A 19,031-nucleotide genomic window follows, 5' to 3' on the forward strand; every position below is an offset into this window, starting at 1 on the left:
CTTTCCTAGGTAAAGAGGAATCTCTGTTAATAGCTTTCTTTTTGGTAAAGCAGGCAATTGAGAGGAAAGTAAGGAGCTTTTTCAAATCTACTGGGTTTGGATTGCTTTTAACTCAAAATAATGTTCATGCCAAAGTGGCCCAACTTGGCATGGCCTGCCCTTGGCCTCTACACTATCACACTATCCAACTCAGCTACTAAGGAGTTGAGATTTTCCTAGTACCTAAGTGAAAGTTAATTGAAAACTAAAATACTTAATTTTTAAAAGTGTTTTTATTATCTTAGAGTGATCAGGAATGCTATGGGGATTCCCATGGGTTTTACAGAGGTAGGAAAATGACCATTTCCATAGAATGAGTTTGAGATGGAAGTACTGGGAGACAAAAATTTATTGGTAATTGTACCCCCAGATTCCTCCTTACTCAATGTAAATGTTATATAAGAGATCAATAGATGGCTGCTATAATGTAATTTTATTAAAGGTATTAATGGTAATCATGGTAGTAGTAGTAGGGGTCATGGTAATAATATTCCATGAGCTTAGTTGATATTTCTAAGGAGGAAATTAAAGGACGAACTGAAAATTCTAAAAACAATAACATTGATGTATTTTTCAAATAAAATGATTTTCTAGTTTCTTTTTCATAATACCTCGATGACATCTTCACAGATTTTAATGTTTTATAAAATATTAGATTTCCCCTTGATGTTATTTCCCTTTGCCTTTCCTTGGTACAGTTTGAAGATGACATGGAATGGGTTGCTCAGTCTCACCTTTTTGGAGGGACTGTGTAATGCTTACATTTTCTGTGTCCCCACCCTACTTCTCCATTCATCCTTTAACAATTGTAGGTAAATTGGTATTGTCTCCTGAGATTGCTCTCTCTCAAGCCCATTCTGAAATCTATTATTGACCACAATACTTTTCTAATGGAAACCAATGGCCATTCATAACTGATAAGTGTTAATGCTCAAGATGGACTCCTTTTCTGTATAAAGGCCAACTGATCATTGTAGTTCATGTGTTAATTAGCCAGTTTGCTAGTAAACAAGGAAGTACATACTTTCAAAGTCCTTTACTTTTAAATAATTACAAATTCATGGATTTGGAAAGTTCTCTTCAGGAGAACCAAGGTCTGCCAACTTTTACATTTTTTCATCAGGAAAATAGGGCCAAAGATGTTATGAGGAAACTATAAATATAATTTTCATGTTATATTGAAATGTCAATTGAAGTAAATAATCGAGAAATCTCAAGTAAGCTGTATTTTCATAAATGCTTAAAAGCACAGGAAAATGCTTTTTATTATCTTTTTCTTTTAAATAATGGAACATATTACACCTACAGGGTGAACATTCATTAGGGTTGAAAAATACAGGAACCGTAGACATTAGTGCCTCCTTTATTTCTTCTTCCTTCTGGATATTCTTTTCAGTTGTTAGTTTTTGTAAAGTAAAAAACCTGGTAAGAACATATAAGTATTCATTAGATATCTGGAGGAGTAAACACAAAGAAATAAGTTTTCAATGAATGCAAATTAGTAAGTGTTATTGTTTTCTTTATTTCACTCTAAGGAACCCACACCACTGAACAAACTTTAGGTGCCATTTATCTTCATGTATCAGCCTCAAACCAGAAATTAAAAAAGAAAATCCAATCTGACTGACAGGTATGATCAGTAATAACAGGTTTACTTTGATTTTAATTTCACATTAGAAAGATATATCCTTCACTTGATGCCTTCTTGTACTTTGTACTCCATGTTAAAACAGGAACAATGCAAGCAATTTTAGGGATACAGAAGTATGCTGTGCTTTTTATTCTATTTGGTATGGTTTCTGTATTCGTAACTGAAACCTTTGCTAGTATTTCCACGTGTTATATCATCTAAAGGGATCAGTCTTCTGCCTGTTCCATTTCTCATGTTCCGTTGGTCTTTCTAGTTATTTCAGAAAAACAACCATCAACTTTGCCATTGCCTGGGAGGGTTTAGAGCAAAACTCTTGAAGTCAAATCTCTGATTTACTACCTGGCCTATTCATGTTACATCTTTGAATCTCAGTTTTCATATTTATAAAATGGTGAATAATCATTATAATAATTATTATCTCCAGGGACCATGGAAAGATGTAGTTGATAATGGATACTTATGTAAAACATTCAACATAGCACATAATGAAATTATAAGAAATGGTAGCCTCTTTGTTTCTCATAAACATCTAAAAGGTTGTTGAACCTCTTCTCTATTCCACATGTTCTACATTCATAATGACATTGACAAATAGGTAGTTTTTGATGAAGTTTTGGAGTGATGGTGAGGGGTGTCCAGAGCCGATGGCCAAGAAAGAATTCTTGAAAATGTCTTTGGTGCAAAAAGGTGATTTTATTAAAGCATGGGGACAGGACCCATAGGCAGGAAGAGCTGCACTGGAGTTGTGACGGGTAGCTCATTATATACCCTCAGGTTGGGAGGAGGGTAGGGACAGTGTACGTCTCTAAGGAGTTTTGGAATCAAAGTTTCCAGGACCTTGAGGGCCTAGCTGTTGCTAGGAAAATGCCATTTATTACTGTTTGGTAAAACCTCAGTCATGAGACCCTTTGGATGTATATCAGGGGGCCATAAGCTTGCAGTATGATTGCCAGAATATATCTTGGGGAGAGTTGAGATAAAGGAAGTTTCCAAAGAAATTTTTATATGTTAATGTAGATTTACAGGTTCCTGGGGGATCAGGATGATGTTAAGCTAAGATTCCCTTTTGCCCCTAGCAAAGTGTCATCATTGAGGCAGCTGAGCTCCTAGAGGGAGGTCACTCTGCCTGTTTCAAGTACTTGGCAGTGGGCTGTAGGCAGTAAGGGAATTTAATTTTTCATTTGCCTTTGCTTCCTACATCACCATGGCAAACACTTAAATCACCTTACATCTTGATGAGGGTGATCTTCAGGCTCCAAGAAATGGAGTCTATAGATTTTTGGAGATTAGGCTATGGATAAGATTGCCTTTTTCTTACAGTTTACTAAGTTATCTATAAACTGAAGGAGACTCCTGGCCTGCATCACTGTGATCTCTATCAGTCAGCCGTTTGCTTTCTTTCCTTTCCTCTGTTCTTGGGCAGCCAGGAGTGTCCAAGGAATATCACACATATCTCAAGGGGTGGGGGTGGGGGGCGCAGGGGGGTATGGTGCTATTAGCCTGTACTTTGCCCTCAGGTTGCCCCATGCTCCCTCATCAGTTTTTATTTACATGAAAAGCATCTCTTAAAATTCCCCACTCCACTTAAACATCCATTTGTCATATAAACAGATATGGTCATCAACATGTAAGAAGGCATCTTTTCAAGTTTGTGAAAGAAACAGGATTTAAATTTCCAACTTATGATTTAACAATTTAATATTTTAAGATATGCCTTTACATAGCAAAATTGGCATTTACTGGGTAGCAGCTAATAACACTATTTTGAATAAGATATCCAGGATATGCAGATCTTTACAAGCCTGAAAAACTAAACTGTAACTCCCAAATGGAATTTTTTACTGTCATTGATTTACATGGTTATAAAGCCAGCAAGAAAAAAACTACCAAATTATGACTGTGTAGGGGTAGAAAAGTTTCCCTTTTCTTATAGGTTCTTTGGATGATCTAATATTTAAATTGATATAAGACAGATAAACAGGAATAAAACAGAAGTTTAATAACACATTTACCTCCTGTATATATGGGGGAGTCCAAGCCAGGAAAACTGAGTAAGATCTCCAGAGCAGTGGCCAAAGCCTTCACCTTCATAAAGAAGACAAAAGAGAAAAGATGTTGGGGATGGAGAGTCAGTTATGGGAGGTTACTAGGAAAAGAATAGTAAACAAGGATAAGGTAAACAATCCATGCAGATTTAAGTCCTTGCCGTCTTCATTGAGTTTCTAGAGGTTGAGTCTTCCTGGTGTGGCTAGGGAGACACTTTTACAAATGGGTATTTCCCTTATAAATGCATCTCTTATGCATCTCTTATGAAAGGGTAATTCCTAGTAAGTTTTCAGAGGTTCACTTTGCTGTTTCTTAAACATAACCAGTTAAGAATAATCAAGATACCAAAGAGGCATAATTTGGGGTGGTAAAATTTGCTCTCCTTCAACTGTAAATACCTTTAGGAATAATTTTTATTATTTTATTATTATTATTTTTTATTATTTTTATTATATTATACTTGAATTTCATTTTTTATATCAGAAATGTAGATAATGCCAATATTTGATCTGCTAGGTTCATTTATAGCATTCTACTTTATTGTTTTATATGAAATTTATTGTCAAATTGGTTTCCATACAACACCCAGTGCTCCTCCCAACAGGTGCCCTCCTCAATGCCCATCACCCAACCTCCCCTCCCTCCCACTCCCCATCAATCCTCAGTTTATTCTCAGTTTTTAAGAGTCTCTTATGTTTTGGCTCTCACCCTCTCTAACTTTTTTTTTTTCCCTTGCCCTCCCCCATGGTTTTCTGTTAAGTTTCTCTGGATCCACATAACAGTGAAAACATATGGTATCTGTCTTTCTCTGTATTACTTACTTCACTTAGCATAACACTCTCCAGTTCCATCCACATTGCTACAAAAGGCCATATTTCATTCTTTCTCATTGCCAAGTAGTATTCCATTGTGTATATAAACCACAATTTCTTTATCCATTCATCGGTTGATGGACATTTAGGCTCTTTCCATAATTTGGCTATTGTTGAGAGTGCTGCTATAAACATTGGGGTACAAGTGCCCCTATGCATCAGCACTCCTGTATCCCTTGGATAAATTCCTAGCAGTGCTATTGCTGGGTCATAGGGTAGATCTATTTTGAATTTTTTGAGGAACCTTCACACTGTTTTCCAGAGTGGCTGCACCAGTTTGCATTCCCAGCAACAGGGCAAGAAGGTTCCCATTTCTCCACATCCTCTCCAGCATCTATAGTCCCCTGATTTGTTCATTTTAGCCACTCTGACTGGTGTGAGGTGGTATCTCAGTGTGATTTTGATTTGTATTTCCCTGATGAGCGACATTGAGCATCTTTTCAGGTGGCTGTTGGCCATCTGGATGTCTTCTTCAGAGAAGTGTCTATTCATGTCTTCTGCCCATTTCTTCACTGGATTATTTGTTTTTTGGGCATGGAGTTTGGTGAGTTCTTTATAGATTTTGGATACTAGGCCTTTGTCTGATATGTCATTTGCAAATATCTTTTCCTATTCCATTGGTTGCCTTTTAGTTTTGTTGATTGTTTCCTTTGCAGTGCAGAAGCTTTTTATCTTCATGAGGTCCCAATAGTTCATTTTTGCTTTTAATTCCCTTGTGTTTGGAGATGTGTCAAGTAAGAAATTGCTGTGGCTGAGGTCAGAGAGGTTTTTTCCTGCTTTCTCCTCTAGGGTTTTGTTGGTTTCCTGTCTCACATTCAGGTCTTTTATCAATTTTGAGTTTATTTTTGTGAATGGTGTAAGAAAGTGGTCTAGTTTCATTCTTCTACAGCATTCTACTTTAACTATCACAGCAAATTTTGTCATTTTGTTTTCTATTTAATTCATTTAAAATACTGTTTTAATTTAATAGTATTATTCATAAACTTTTCAGCAAATTACTCTTCTAAGTGTTATTGCAGGTATACAGGTGAGTATGATGTGGTCCTAACATGCAAAGAAGTATGCATGTCAATAGGGAATAGAGACATTCCCAACAATGCATAGAAACAAAAAATGGGACAGGGAGGCAAGTAGACTTCTGTCTCCTAGACCATACTCAGTAGGTAACTCCCTTAATTACTGAGGTCATCTTTCTAAAACATAAAGCATTTTGCTTCTTTGGTCTTTATTTTTTTCTCCTGTCCCAGTTTTAATGAACAATTAGTGTTATTCCAAAATAACTAATTTGTTAAAAAATGCGAGTAGTAGGGGGCGCCTGGGTGGCTCAGTCAGTTAAGCGGCCGACTTCGGCTCAGGTCATGATTTTGCGGTCCGTGAGTTCGAGCCCCGTGTCAGGCTCTGTGCTGACAGCTCAGAGCCTGGAGCCTGTTTCAGATTCTGTGTCTCCCTCTCTCTGACCCTCCTCCATTCATGCTCTGTCTCTCTCTGTCTCAAAAATAAATAAACGTTAAAAAAAAATTTTAAAAAAATGTGAGTAGTAGAATTTATATACTTAACTAGTAAGTGCATGTATATAATTTCTTTCGGGTATAGTGCATTTTGACTTTTTTGCCACCTTTGCCTTCTTTTCTGGCATATAAAATGCATATTTTAGATAAAATAAATTCATTTTTCTCCAGAAAGAGCTCATATTTTAAAATAAGCTTAGGGGCGCCTGGGTGGTGCAGTCGGTTAAGCGTCCGACTTCAGCCAGATCACGATCTCGTGGTCCGTGGGTTCGAGCCCCGCGTCAGGCTCTGGGCTGATGGCTCAGAGCCTGGAGCCTGTTTCCGATTCTGTGTCTCCCTCTCTCTCTGCCCCTCCCCCGTTCATGCTCTGTCTCTCTCTGTCCCCCAAAAAATAAACATTGAAAAAAAAATTTAATAAAAAAATAAAAATAAGCTTAAACAAAGCATAATGACCTAACTCTAAAACTTTGTATTTCTCTGTCAGTAGAAATTTCTCTCCCCTTGATCAAATAAATCCAAAGCAGCATACGATAATACCATGAAATTAAGTAAAAGGGACCCAGAGGAATAAGTTTGTCATGTGTATGACATTTGAAAAACTACATGTATGCTTGGGGGTAGCTGGCTGGCTCAGAAGGTAGAGCAGGCAACTCTTGATCTCAGGGTTGTAAGTTTTTGAGCCACACGTTAGGTGTAGAGATTACTTAAGGCAAATCTTCACACACAAAAAAATGCATGTATACTTGATGGCAAAGACAAGATTCTCCCCTCAAAGACCAAGAAATTATATAGTCACAATTTGTCTCCTTGCAGATAGCTCTTCACTTGTTTGATTAAGGGCACTGTTACCCACAAATCCTATAGCTGTATCCCACAACTTTAATAAGAGCATATGCTGATAAATTTATGTTGAGCCATCCATATTTTTTCCCTAAAGTGCTTTAATTTAGTTTGATGACTTAGAACTTGCCTTATTAAATAAGAGTCTTCAACTTCTTTTGTGCAGAGAAATAATATTTTTAATGTATAATTTTGGCAAAACTCCTTGACTTGTATCTTATTCAACACAAGAGAATACTCATTTTTAACATGGATGCTAAAATGATCCATTTTGTATGTGTCAGATTAGGAAGAACCAATCAAGAATAACTGCTTTTACTCCAGATCTTAGTGAGTCACAGGGTAAAACACTATCAAAGCGGACTGTACCTATATATATGGTGTAATATGTATATATATATGTGTGTATATATGTATGGTATACACATTTTAATAAATATATATATTTACATACATGTATGTATTTTCACCCCCTCAGGATCAATTTTAACATGTGATTTTTCTTAAGCTTTGAACCAGATATCAGATACAGGTCAATGCAGTTTGTATTTTTAAAAATAACAATGCAGTTTGTAATATAATCTGAGATGCATTTATTCAACATTTCCCCTCCAAATTGCTGCCTCAGGTAGGAGCAGCCATAGGTAGTAAGTAGTAAGTCAGGAATTTAGGGATTCTGGGTCCTGGTTGAGTATCTTTCTATCTCATCATGATCAACAGTCTGAAGGAAACTCTTTAAAATCATGTATTGTTTAGGGGCACCTGGGTGCCTCAGTCAGTTAAACATCCAACTTCAGCTCAGGTCGTGATCTCACAGTCCATGAGTTCAAGCCCCACATCAGGCCCTGTGCTGACAGCTCAGAGCCTGGAGCCTGATTCGGATTCCGTGTCTCCCTCTCTCTCTGCCCCTCCCCTGTTCACACTCTGTCTCTGTCTCTGTATCTCTCTCAAAAATAAACATTTAAAAGAAAACCATGTATTGTTTACCATGATCTATTCAGCATTTAGCAAAGTGGTTTGTCTAGTGAAACATTTATAGATGCTTTAAAGCTGTGTCTGGCTAAGAGCTTCATAATACCTGGTAATAAACATATCTCCTGTTCTCTGAATCTTCATGTGGTGATAATTAGAAGCCCATAAGTGTAGATCTAGTCCTCTTCAGGGGTCCTGTAGTGAAAACTCAAAAGTGCAGGAGTGGGTTACCCCACAGAGCGTGCTGAACCTTAAGAGTATCAGGGTCATCAAACCATATGGTTTCATTTGAGGCTGATTTGAGGATGTGGAGAAAGATTTGTCCCCCAAATCTTGACTCTCAATTCCCAATAAATGTAATTGTGATTTTGGATCCAAAAGATGCTGTTCCCAGGCAAGCCCAAAAGTTTTAAAAGTAACAAGTTGCAAAATGGAGCCTGGCATATTGAACCCCTTTCTGCAGGAATTTTACATTTCTGTAGAATTGTCACTCTGAGTGGATCTTGGGGACATGGAACAACAGTGTTCACAATTTTTCACACCTGTGGAAAGTGCTGAGGGAGCATGGACCACTATAAGGCCTTTAAGGTTGGGTCAACTGAGGTTTATATTCTGTCTCTTGTTACTTGCTACTTTGTATCCCACCTGTAAAGTGGGATGAGGATATGTATCTCACACTGTTGGGAGGATCAACAGAGATAAGTTTGTTACTAGTCAGAGAGTCCTCCTTGTGTGAATGGAGGTCTCATTCCTTGGATTCCCCATGAGATGATTTACACAGGGATTCATGCTCCCGTAAAGACAGCCAGAAGGAAAGTGACAAGCATAAAGCAACTTATTAAAAAGAAAGTACACTCAAGGTGGGAGAGCAGGCAGGTTCTGTGAGGTGGAACCAACCCTAGGTCATTTTGGAATTGGATATTTGTTACATCTCTCTGGGCTGGGAGGAGCTGGGAGGTATGGTGGGGTGATCTCTAAAGGAAGCTATTTATAATCATTTGGGAGATTAGTCCCACAGGTTGGGAGGGGGAGTTTTTGGACCCTGCAAAGATTGTGCCAGAACCATCATGAACCCCTTTCTCCAAGGGGTGGGGGTGGGGGGGGGGGGCTGTACCTGCAATGTAAATGAATTATAATGAATCTGGAAGTTACCCTGTGGCAGTGGGGGAAGAGGAGAGCCATGCTATGTACTGTGGTTCTTGATCTGTCACCCCAAGTTCTTGGAAGCCACAGGTCAGGATGTTGTGCCCCTGGGCTTTTAATGTGTAGTTTATCACCATCCTTGCCTCCAGCTCACCTCTCTATTGTTCCCCTTCACGGATTTGGGACTCTGCTTTGGGGTGTTCCATCCACTGCTCCTGTCTAGCTTCTACCTAACAAGTTCACAATGGTCTATAGTGGAGAGGGAATAAGGATAATGCCAATTATACCTTCTGACCATGGGACATATTTGAAAAGAACATGCACAGAGCAGGAAGTCACACTCATTTTTTTTTTTTTCTGCCACAATGAAAAAAAAAAAGGAAAATACATATCTTTGTCTGGAAATTATCTTAAAAGCCATATCTTTTTCTTTTGCTGTCAGTGGAAATGGAAAATAGGTGGCCTAATGTGACATTCTGTCATGGAAATCATATAGAAAGCTTACAGCTTTCTCTGCTGAAGAAATTTAAGGAAATTAAGCTGTCACCTTCCTTATTTGTGATACTTGTTTATGAAGTATTGTTCTAGAGCAGTTGTTTTCCAACTATGGTTCTTTGAAATCTGCCTCAGAATTATTTGAAGTGCTTGTTAAAAATGTAGATTCAGGGTCTAACCCCAGAGTGAATGGAAACATAGTGTGTTTCAGTTGATAGCTTCTGGAGAGAACTGCATGTTTACACAAGCCTGCCCATCAGGTGGTACAAATGTACCCCAAAGCTGAAGATGTACACCAAGAGCAGCAGTTTCCAAATATTTGACCACCCATCCACTTAGTAAACTTACGACATCCCCCACACATGTGGGTATATGTTCTGTTCACTCTTGATTATGGACATTGTCAAACATACCCCAAATTTGACAAATATACTAAGGATTAGAAATATAACTAGAAATTAAATATCTTCTTCCTTTTTTATATATTGGTCTTACAAACTGCCTGGGATGCAAGAATTATATTTTGTACCTCTGGCCAAAGGTTGGGTTGACTTCACATGTGGAGGATAATAAAAATCCAACTCCATGTGTTATTCTATTGTAAAACATAATATAACCCCTGTCTCTCATCTAATTTTAATGAATCTTAATATTTTTCCAAATTTACTTTAGAAGTTTTTTATTTTTATTTTTGGTATTTTTGTTTCAAATTTGAATGTAAATTCTAGTAAGTTACCATATAGTCTAACATTGGTTTCAGGTGTCAGAATTTTTTAAATAATGAAAAAATATAGAAGCATTTAAAATCCCTGTTCTCTCTCTCTTCCTTTTAACTGCAGGGTAGCTGTTATTCTGAAATGTAAGCATTATGATCTCAATTACGATTTTACGCTATATCTGCACAGACATTTATCTACAAACAGGTCTCTTTTTTTTCCCTCCCTCATTCTCCAAGAGAATTGTTACATGTGATTTAATCATTGTATAAGTATTTGCTTGCTTAGCTCAGTATTGTGGACTTAAGACTTATACATATTGATACCTTTAACACTAGTTTATTTTAACTACTCTAATATTTCATTATACGAATACATGTATCATTGTACATATGTGAGAAAGTTTTTCTTAAGACTGGAATTTCTGGCTTGTACATTTGGTTGATGAATAGTTTCATTTTTCAGAAATCTTAAGTTATGTCAGTTACTAAGGTATAAAAAATGTGTCTTGCTTTAAATTGTATTTAACTCATGATTAGAGGGATAGCCACATTTTTATGTTTATGACCCTTTGTTTTCATTTTCACTGAACTGCCTACTCATTTTGTTCATTTTTTCTTTTCTGTTGGGTTCTTTGGCTTTTTCTTATTGATTTGTGGATATTAACCTTATATTTGTTTATAGATATTGTAAATGCCTTTTTTTCAGTGAGTCACTTGCCTTTTAACTTTTTTCTTTGTGCACAACAGCTCTACAATTTTATGTTAATGAAATTTATAATTTTTTAAAGGTTTTTAGAATTATCGAATCATCAGAACCATAATGTAGTAAAGATATTCTTTTATTTATTTTTTTTCTTCTAAAAGTTTAGCATTAATTTTAGTATGTAGGTCTTTGGTTTATCTACAGTTTTTGTTAAGTGTACTTTTCGACTTACATGAAGGAAAATTGTTATTTCTGAACAGTTTTGTGAGTTTTGGCAGATTCATACATTTGTGTAACCACTACTACAGTTAAGATATAGTGGTGATATATAAGAACAGTTCCATCACCTCAAGAACCCCCTCATGTTACCTTGTGTGCTCATTTTCTACCCACTCCTGACAACTACTGATCTGTTCTTTATTCCTACAGTTTCCTTTTCTAGAACGTCATAGAAATGGAATCATACAATATGTTACCTTTGAGTCTGATTTCATTCACTTAGCATAATGTATTTGAGGTTCAGCCATGTTGTTGCATGTATCAATAATTTGTTCTTTTTATTGCTAAATAGTATTCCCTTGTATGGATGTACCACACTTTGTTTTTCCATTAACCCAATGGAAGACATTTAGATGGTTTCCAGTTTTGGGTGATTACGAATATGCTGCCAAAACATTCTTGAACAAGTTTTTGTGTGAAACATATGTTTTCATTTCTCTAGGGTAAATACCAAGGATAAGTGTTTGTTTTACTTTATAAGAATTTGCCAAAGTGTTCCCAGAGTGGTTGTTTTAATTATGCCACATATGAAAATTCCAGTCATTTTGCATCTTTGTCAACATTTTAGATATTGTCTTTTCTTTTTCTGTCATTTTTTCTTTTCTTTCTTTCCTTTCCTTTTCTGTCCTATCCCGTCCTTCCTATCCTTTCTGTCCTTCCCTCCCTCCCTCTTCCTTCCTTCCTTCCTTCTTTCCTTCCTTCATTCTTCCTTCTTTCTACCCTTCTTCCTTCTTTCCTTCCTTCTTTCCTTCCTTCGTTCGTTCCTTCCTTCCTTTTTCTCTCTTCTTTCTTTCTTTCTTTCTTTCTTTCTTTCTTTCTTTTTTTCTGTTATCATTATTGTTTTAATTTTAGCCATTCTAATTGGACTGTAGTAGTATCCCATTCTCATCTTAATTTACATTTTCTTAATGATTAATGATTTTGAGCTTTTTTCTCATGGGCTTGTTTGCCATCCATATACCTTCTTTGGGGAAATATATATTCAACTATTTTCCTGGGGTGTGTGTGTGTTTGTTTTCTCATTGTTGAGTTTTAAAAGTTACTTGTGTATTCTATATATAAGTCATTTGTTAGGTGTGTGATTTGTAAATATTTTCTCCCAGTAGTAAGCTTTAGGCTTATTTTTGCTTGTGAACTTATCCATTCACTTTGATTTTTAGTATCTCATCCTTTTTTCAGGGCACAATTTACTTTGATTATGTGTAACATTAATAGTTCCAAATTGGTGTGCCTCAGTACACTGGGTGGTATTGATCTCCTCAGCCTTCAAGATGGCTCAGTAGATCTGAGGACCAGGGGTTCCCAGTTGAGCACAGCCTTGTTTGTTTACCCCCATATGACGTAGAGTAGTCCTGATGTTCTAAGTGTGTTGTTATGTAAACAAGTTTGGGAAATACCACATCAACAGCTCTTTCAGTGTGCATCTGTAGCTTCAACTCATGTTGTCTTTGAATGTCTGAAACGTTTTTCATAACCTAGCTTTACAATTTGACGTAGACAGTTATTTTTCTTTATCACTTTAACAATATTACTTTATTATGTATTGCTGCTGATGAGACATATTATGTCAGATTAATCTTCATTCTTTTGTTCATAATCTTTCTTTCCCCTTGGATAACTTTTGAGATTATTTCTTTATCCTTGATGGTTTTACATTTCACACTGATGCATTTAGGTATGGGTTTATTTTCATTTATCTTGTGAAGAACGCTTTGAATTTGAGGACTAATGTTTCATTTCTTTTTTCAATTTGGAAAGATGCCCATCTATTTTAAATCTTCACATTTTGTGTCTCTATCACTTTTTTTTTAAAGCCCAGAACTCTCATGTTGGAACGCTTTTATTCTCCATGTTTCCTAACTACTCTTTCACTGTGGTGTTGTTTTAATTGCTTTGTGACTCTGTGCTGCCTTCTGGACTAAGACTTCAGCACTATCATCCACTTCACTGTTCTCTCTCCTCCTCTGTCTGTCCCTGTGTCCAGGCTAAGTTTTCTCCCATCTTTTTGGATTTTTATCTCCCCATCATTGCTATATTTTTATATTCAAAATTTCCACTTATGTATTTATTTTTATATTGTAATAGAATTCTAAGATAGCCCTCAATGACCCATGTCTTATCCAAGCTCCTTTTCCTGAGTATAGATGGGGATGAAATATGGGGAAGGTGATGGAATATTATTCCCATTATTATGTTTACTTGTGTGGCAAAGTGGAAGAGATTTTTCAGATGTAATCAAAGTCTCCAGTCTGTTGACTGTAGGGTAATCAAAAATGAGATTATCCCAGGTTGGCCTGTTCCTAAACAGTAGAGACATTTTAAAGAAGGTCTAGGGGTCAGAGATGGGAGCAGCAGAAATGCTCTTTCACATGGCCTTGAAGAAGCAAATTGCCATGATTTTTAAAGCCTCAAGGAGATGAATTTTAACAGCAACTTCATGAACTTTGAAGAGGTCCCGACTCTCAGATGACATCATAGCCTTGGATAACACTATGATTACAACCTGACAGACCCTGAGCAGAGGACAGAGATAAGCTGTGTCTGGCCTCCAGACCTGCAGAAACTGTGAGAAAATAAATCTGTATTGTCTTTAGCCGTAAAGTTGTGGTAATCTATTTCTCAGAAATAGAAAACTAATATATATATTTATCAATTCTTATTTCATCATTTTCTGTTTTGTTTTCAAGATTCCTTGTTTCTTTTTCAAATATTACTCTCACATTTATTTCAGTTTTACTCTTATTGATTTTAAAAGCTTTCTAATTTTGTTTTTATTTCCTCTTGCCTGCATTAAGTTAATTTTTTTGACTGTCTAAAGCTACATTTGGTTTTTGTAATTTTGGGTTTTAGGCTCACTTAAATAGGAAATTCTCTCTCTTTACTCCTTCTCACTACCCTGTCTATATCTCTCTTTGGTATCTATTCCTTTGGCCTGCCTCCAGAGGGCCACTGGTTAAGAAGGAGATCTTGTATCATCAGTTCATAACTTGCAGGCTTTTTTTTTTTTTTTTTTAGGTTCTGTTGTGGAGATATTTTGGGTTGCCCTTCAGCCTGTCTAGGCCATGTATTCATGGGATATCTAACCCAGGAAGCAGTTTTTTAAGATTTCTTTCTAGAACAGGGGAGCTCCATCCCAGCCACCGGTTGGTCATAAACAGTTAGCCTGGTCTCTCTCTTAACGTAAGGTCCTTTTGGTATTTCTTGCCCCTCAGCAACTTCCAGCCCCAGGTCTACTTTTGAATCAAAAGTTCCTCTGGCTTGTAGCTTTAGCTCTGCTCATCCCCCTGTGCCATTTTAGGATCTCAGGTATATTTACCATTTTGGAGCCCAGCCTTTTCTCTTTAATTACAAATATTTATTATTGCCATTTAGTTATGGGGGATAAGGCATAATTCAAAACTATCAAAAGGCTTATAGCCCTATTAGTTTATCAGGTATATCACTGCTACTCCAGGGATGCCATATTCTCACTAACATTTGCATATTAATGTGTATTCACACACCCTCTTAAGATACTTATCACATTCTTTTGTTTGTCATTTTCTGACTACTATCTCTTCTACGGTGAAAATAGTCGTGGGTCCCTGGCATCTATTTTATACAATGAATCCTCAATGGCCAGAGTTGCTCGGATTGGTGGTTGGTATCTAGGTAACCTAAGTAAATCAGAGGTGTTTCCCTGAGAATTTGAAATTGAGAGGGAGAGAAGATGACAAAGAAAGAAAAGCTGTTGGTTTTCATGGGGATTACTTGTGTGAAGCAAGCTTAGGCCAAGTCTACCACCACATAAAGGAAGAAGTAGAAATTCTTTTGCAGAAAGAGTGAAGGTACACAGAGAAAAATAGGGATTAGAGATGGTCGGAAGGCTTTCTAGTTCCTGATCTTCTACCTGTCCTAAATTTTAGTTTTAAAAACTACCAACATTTCCTTTACAATAGATGTATTTGTTTTGGGGATACTTTATTTAATTTCTGTTATGTACAAGTAAATTGAGTTCTAACTGTCTGTGAGATAAAATTCTATTGTTGTTCACTTAGCTAAGCTGGACCTATGCCTCCCAGAATCTCCTTCCATTACTGTTCTGGGTTAGAGTTGGCTAAAGAGTGGTACTTGCATGAGATTTGGGTAGTAGAAGGATAACAGTGTCCAGTGCTCTCTGAAGGTTGTAATGGTTGGTCATGGTGACAGAGCATTCATGGTGACATGAATGAGCATAGCTTGTTAGTTTCAGCTTGTCCTTTAAACTATCCTCTGCCCCAGATCCAACTCTCTTGCCTGCTCCAGACTTTACTGACCAAGAGAGACCTCAGGCTCATCACCAAATATTTGTTAGAAACTTCTCCATCAGCTTCCCTGAGTGAGTTCCATGAGTTCCACTTATATGTCTGGACATGCTTGGGTTTTGCGGATTGACTGGTTTACAACTTGTCTGGTTTCTTTTCTTTTTTTTTTTTTTTAATGTTTATTTTTGAACGTGAAAGAGACAGAGGGCAAGCGGGGACAGACAGAGAGAGAAGGAGACACAGAATCTGAAGCAGGCTCCAGGCTCTGAGCTGTCAGCACAGAGCCTGATGTGGGGCCTGAACTCCCAAACCATGAGATCATGACCTAGGCCGATGTCAGACGCTTAACCGACTGAGCCACCCAGGTGTCCCTTGTCTGAATTCTTAATTTTCCTTTCCAGGCATTAATTTCCCACTCCTCCCACAATTATGGAAGGTATAATTGCTATAGTAAATCTCTTATCCCATAGTTCGTAGTCATTTTGCTTCTCGATTGAACTCTGACTGGTATACTGATGTAACTCGTGCCAAAACATTGCCTCAGAAGTATGATTGCTGACCAATTTCCTCAATATTATTGCTCACTAAAGGACTAGTTGCCATGCCTTCTGTAATGTTCCTTTGAGAGTTTTCTGTTCCAGTACGGAACTTTTCATTATAAATATTATTAAATACAGTGTAATATATTTGAAATCAAAATATATATGCTTTACAATATATCTATTGAGCACTTACTGTCTGCTAGGCAACACTCAAGTACTGGGGATGCAACAGTAATCAAGATAAAAATATTCCTGATTATATAGAGTTTTGCATTCTAGTCAGAGGTGAAGATATACAAAAGACTAATAAATGAGTAAGATAATTTCAGATAGTGGTTGTACTATGGTGGTTGTTCACTTAGCAAAGCTGGACCTATGCTTCCCAGAATCTCCTTCCATTACTGTCCTGGGTTAGAGTTGGCTAAAGAGTGGTACTTGCATGAGATTTGGGTGGTACTTGCATGAGATTTCCTCAGAAGGAAGATCTGAGATTGGGTAACTGGCTATGGCAGTTTTTTTAAGATGTGAGTGGTCAAAGGAAGTCACTCTGAGAAGTCTTTCAGAGACCAAATGACATGGAAGACCAGCTATCTGGAGATTTTAGGACCCAGCATTCCAGGCAGGTGGAAACAGCACAGGCCAAGGCCTAAGTGGTGAAAGAACTTAGTAAGTTCTAGGAAAGGAGAAGAGAAAGGTAAGGGTAAAATAATGTATGGCCTTACAGGCCACAGAAAAGAGTTTGAACCTTTATTCTAAGTGCAATGAAATGCCAGTGCCAGAACTAAGTTTCTTGTGGTGTGTTTTGTTTTAAATCTCTCTCTTATAACTGGATGGAGGATGAAGGTAATGGGGGCAAGACTGGAAGCAGAGACTACTATACCTAGTATGCTGAGGAAACAAGACTCAAGGTGTATAATCATGTAGCACCTTTCTGTCTTCTTTCCTTGTCCCTTTATTATTTGTATCAGTAAGGCAAATTCTTCACGGACCTTCAATGAAAATTTGAGTCATTCAGTGTCTTTTTAGAGTACTTTTGAATAGCAAGTTTTAGAGTCACTTCAAGTTACTTCATAAATTAGAGTGTGCAGTCCCACAGAATGATCATGACTTCAGTTTTCATTCAAAGTTCAACCTGCTACATGTAGGAAGTCCACATTTCGGGCAGGAGTTGTGCTTGACTTTTTTCTCACTTCCCATTCCATGGTTTCTGTGCCTTGGAAAGAGACTTGGAGGGAAGAAGATAAGAACATCTGAGATAGGAAAGTTCTGACTTGCCTGGCAATTTCACTCTCTCTGTGTCTGTCTAATGTTTAGAACTTATGCTTTCCTTTCTGAGTACTTTCATGGATTCATCAGAGAGCTCACCTCCACCCCGAGCCCTGTCGACCATTCACTTGAAATCTTATTGATGAATGATGTTCTCTCCTTCTTCATTCAGCTACTTTTGAAGTCCTTTTGGGTAGTCCTGTGGGGCATGATATAGGCCAACCTGACATCGGCTCTCTTGGATCATGTGAACATCATTTGATATACAAGAAACATTTAGGCCTAATTTCCCTGAAAAACTCCAGGAGTTTTTCTGACCCATCACCCATCTAGCCCATCTCCCATCCACCTCCCTCTGTCATCCCATAGTTTGTTCTCTATCATTAAGTCTGACCAATTTAGCCACCTCTCCTTTAGTCCTTTACACTTCTCTCTTTCCTTTTGAATTTTCCAGGCAGGAGTCAAACACCAGTTGATTGTTTGCTCTTCACTGACACAAACCAGTCTTCTTCCCATAGTGCTAAATATACCCAGGTTTATGTCTCATGTCATCAAATATTCCACCTGCTACCACCCTTTTACAGTCTAACACAACACATGAGTCATTCCTCACTTGTTCAGTGAAGCATAGCAAAGTGGTTTAGAATATAATTAGGGATCTAGACAGCTTGGGATCAAATATGAGTTCAACTTATTAGCTGTGTGACTTTCAGTGAATTGCTTAAGTTGTTTGTACCCAAATTTCTTAGTTTGAAAAATAGTAATAGTAGCTCATATACTTGTGTAAGGCTAGAAGAGTCAATATTTGTATAGATTAGTATCTGGCTCATTGTAAGCACTCAATAGCTATTGCCTGTTATTCTCTGAAAATTTGAATTCCTAGATCACTGTCTCTCTTCCTACATCTCTTTCTCTCCAACACTGTTGTGCTTTTAGTTCTTTTTCTTTTTTAATTTAAATTTCAGTTAGCGCAGTGCAGTATTGGTTTCAGGAGTAGAATTCAGTGATTCATCACTTACATACAACACCCAGTGCACATCGCAAGTGCCTTCCTTAGTACCCATCGCCCACCTAGCTCATCTCCCATCCTCCTCCCTCTGTCAGCCCATAGTTTGTTCTCAGTTCATTAAGAGTCACTTGTAGTTTGTTTCCCTCTCTTCTCTTCCCCCACCTTCCAGTATGTGCATCTGTTTTGTTTCATAAATTCCACATATGAGTGAAATCATATGGTATTAGTCTTTCTCTGATTGACTTATTTTGCTTAGCATCATACATTCTAGCTCCATCCACATGATTGCAAATGGAGATTTCATTCTTTTTGATGCTAATATTCCATTGTATATATGTACCACATGGTCTTTATCCTTTCATCAGTTGATGGACATTTGGGCTCTCTCCTTAGTTTGGCTATTGTTGATAATGCTGCTATAAACATTGGGGTGCATGTACCCCTTCAAATCTGTATATTTGTATCCTGTGGGTAAACACCTAGTAGTGCAATTCCTGGATCGTAAGGTAGTTCTAGTTTTAGTTTCTTGAGGAACTTCCATACTGTTCTCCAGAGTGGCTGCCCCACTTCGCATTCCCACCAACTGTGCAAGAGGGTTACCCTTCTTCTGCATCCTCACCAACACCTGTTGTTTCTTACATTGTTAACCTTAGCCATTCTGACAG

The 19,031-nt window shown here is 37.4% G+C and overlaps 2 long non-coding RNA genes across 2 annotated transcripts in view; one reads left to right on the top strand and one right to left on the bottom strand.

Moving 5' to 3' along the window:
- Positions 1 to 1,262: 1,262 nt before the first annotated feature.
- Positions 1,263 to 19,031, bottom strand: part of LOC123598301 — a 29,123-nt gene continuing 11,354 nt past the window's right edge. The window contains exons 2-3 of the long non-coding RNA XR_006712529.1: positions 3,703 to 3,775; positions 1,263 to 1,461 (exon numbers count right to left, since the gene is read on the bottom strand). This is a non-coding gene — a long non-coding RNA (uncharacterized LOC123598301). The remainder of the gene's footprint in view (positions 1,462 to 3,702; positions 3,776 to 19,031) is intronic.
- LOC123598299 lies at positions 10,182 to 18,455 on the top strand. Its single transcript, XR_006712524.1, has 2 exons — positions 10,182 to 10,326; positions 18,349 to 18,455. It is a non-coding gene; the product is annotated as an uncharacterized LOC123598299 (long non-coding RNA).

Source organism: Leopardus geoffroyi, chromosome C1 (genome assembly GCF_018350155.1).
Source record: "Leopardus geoffroyi isolate Oge1 chromosome C1, O.geoffroyi_Oge1_pat1.0, whole genome shotgun sequence".
Lineage (NCBI taxonomy): Eukaryota > Metazoa > Chordata > Mammalia > Carnivora > Felidae > Leopardus > Leopardus geoffroyi.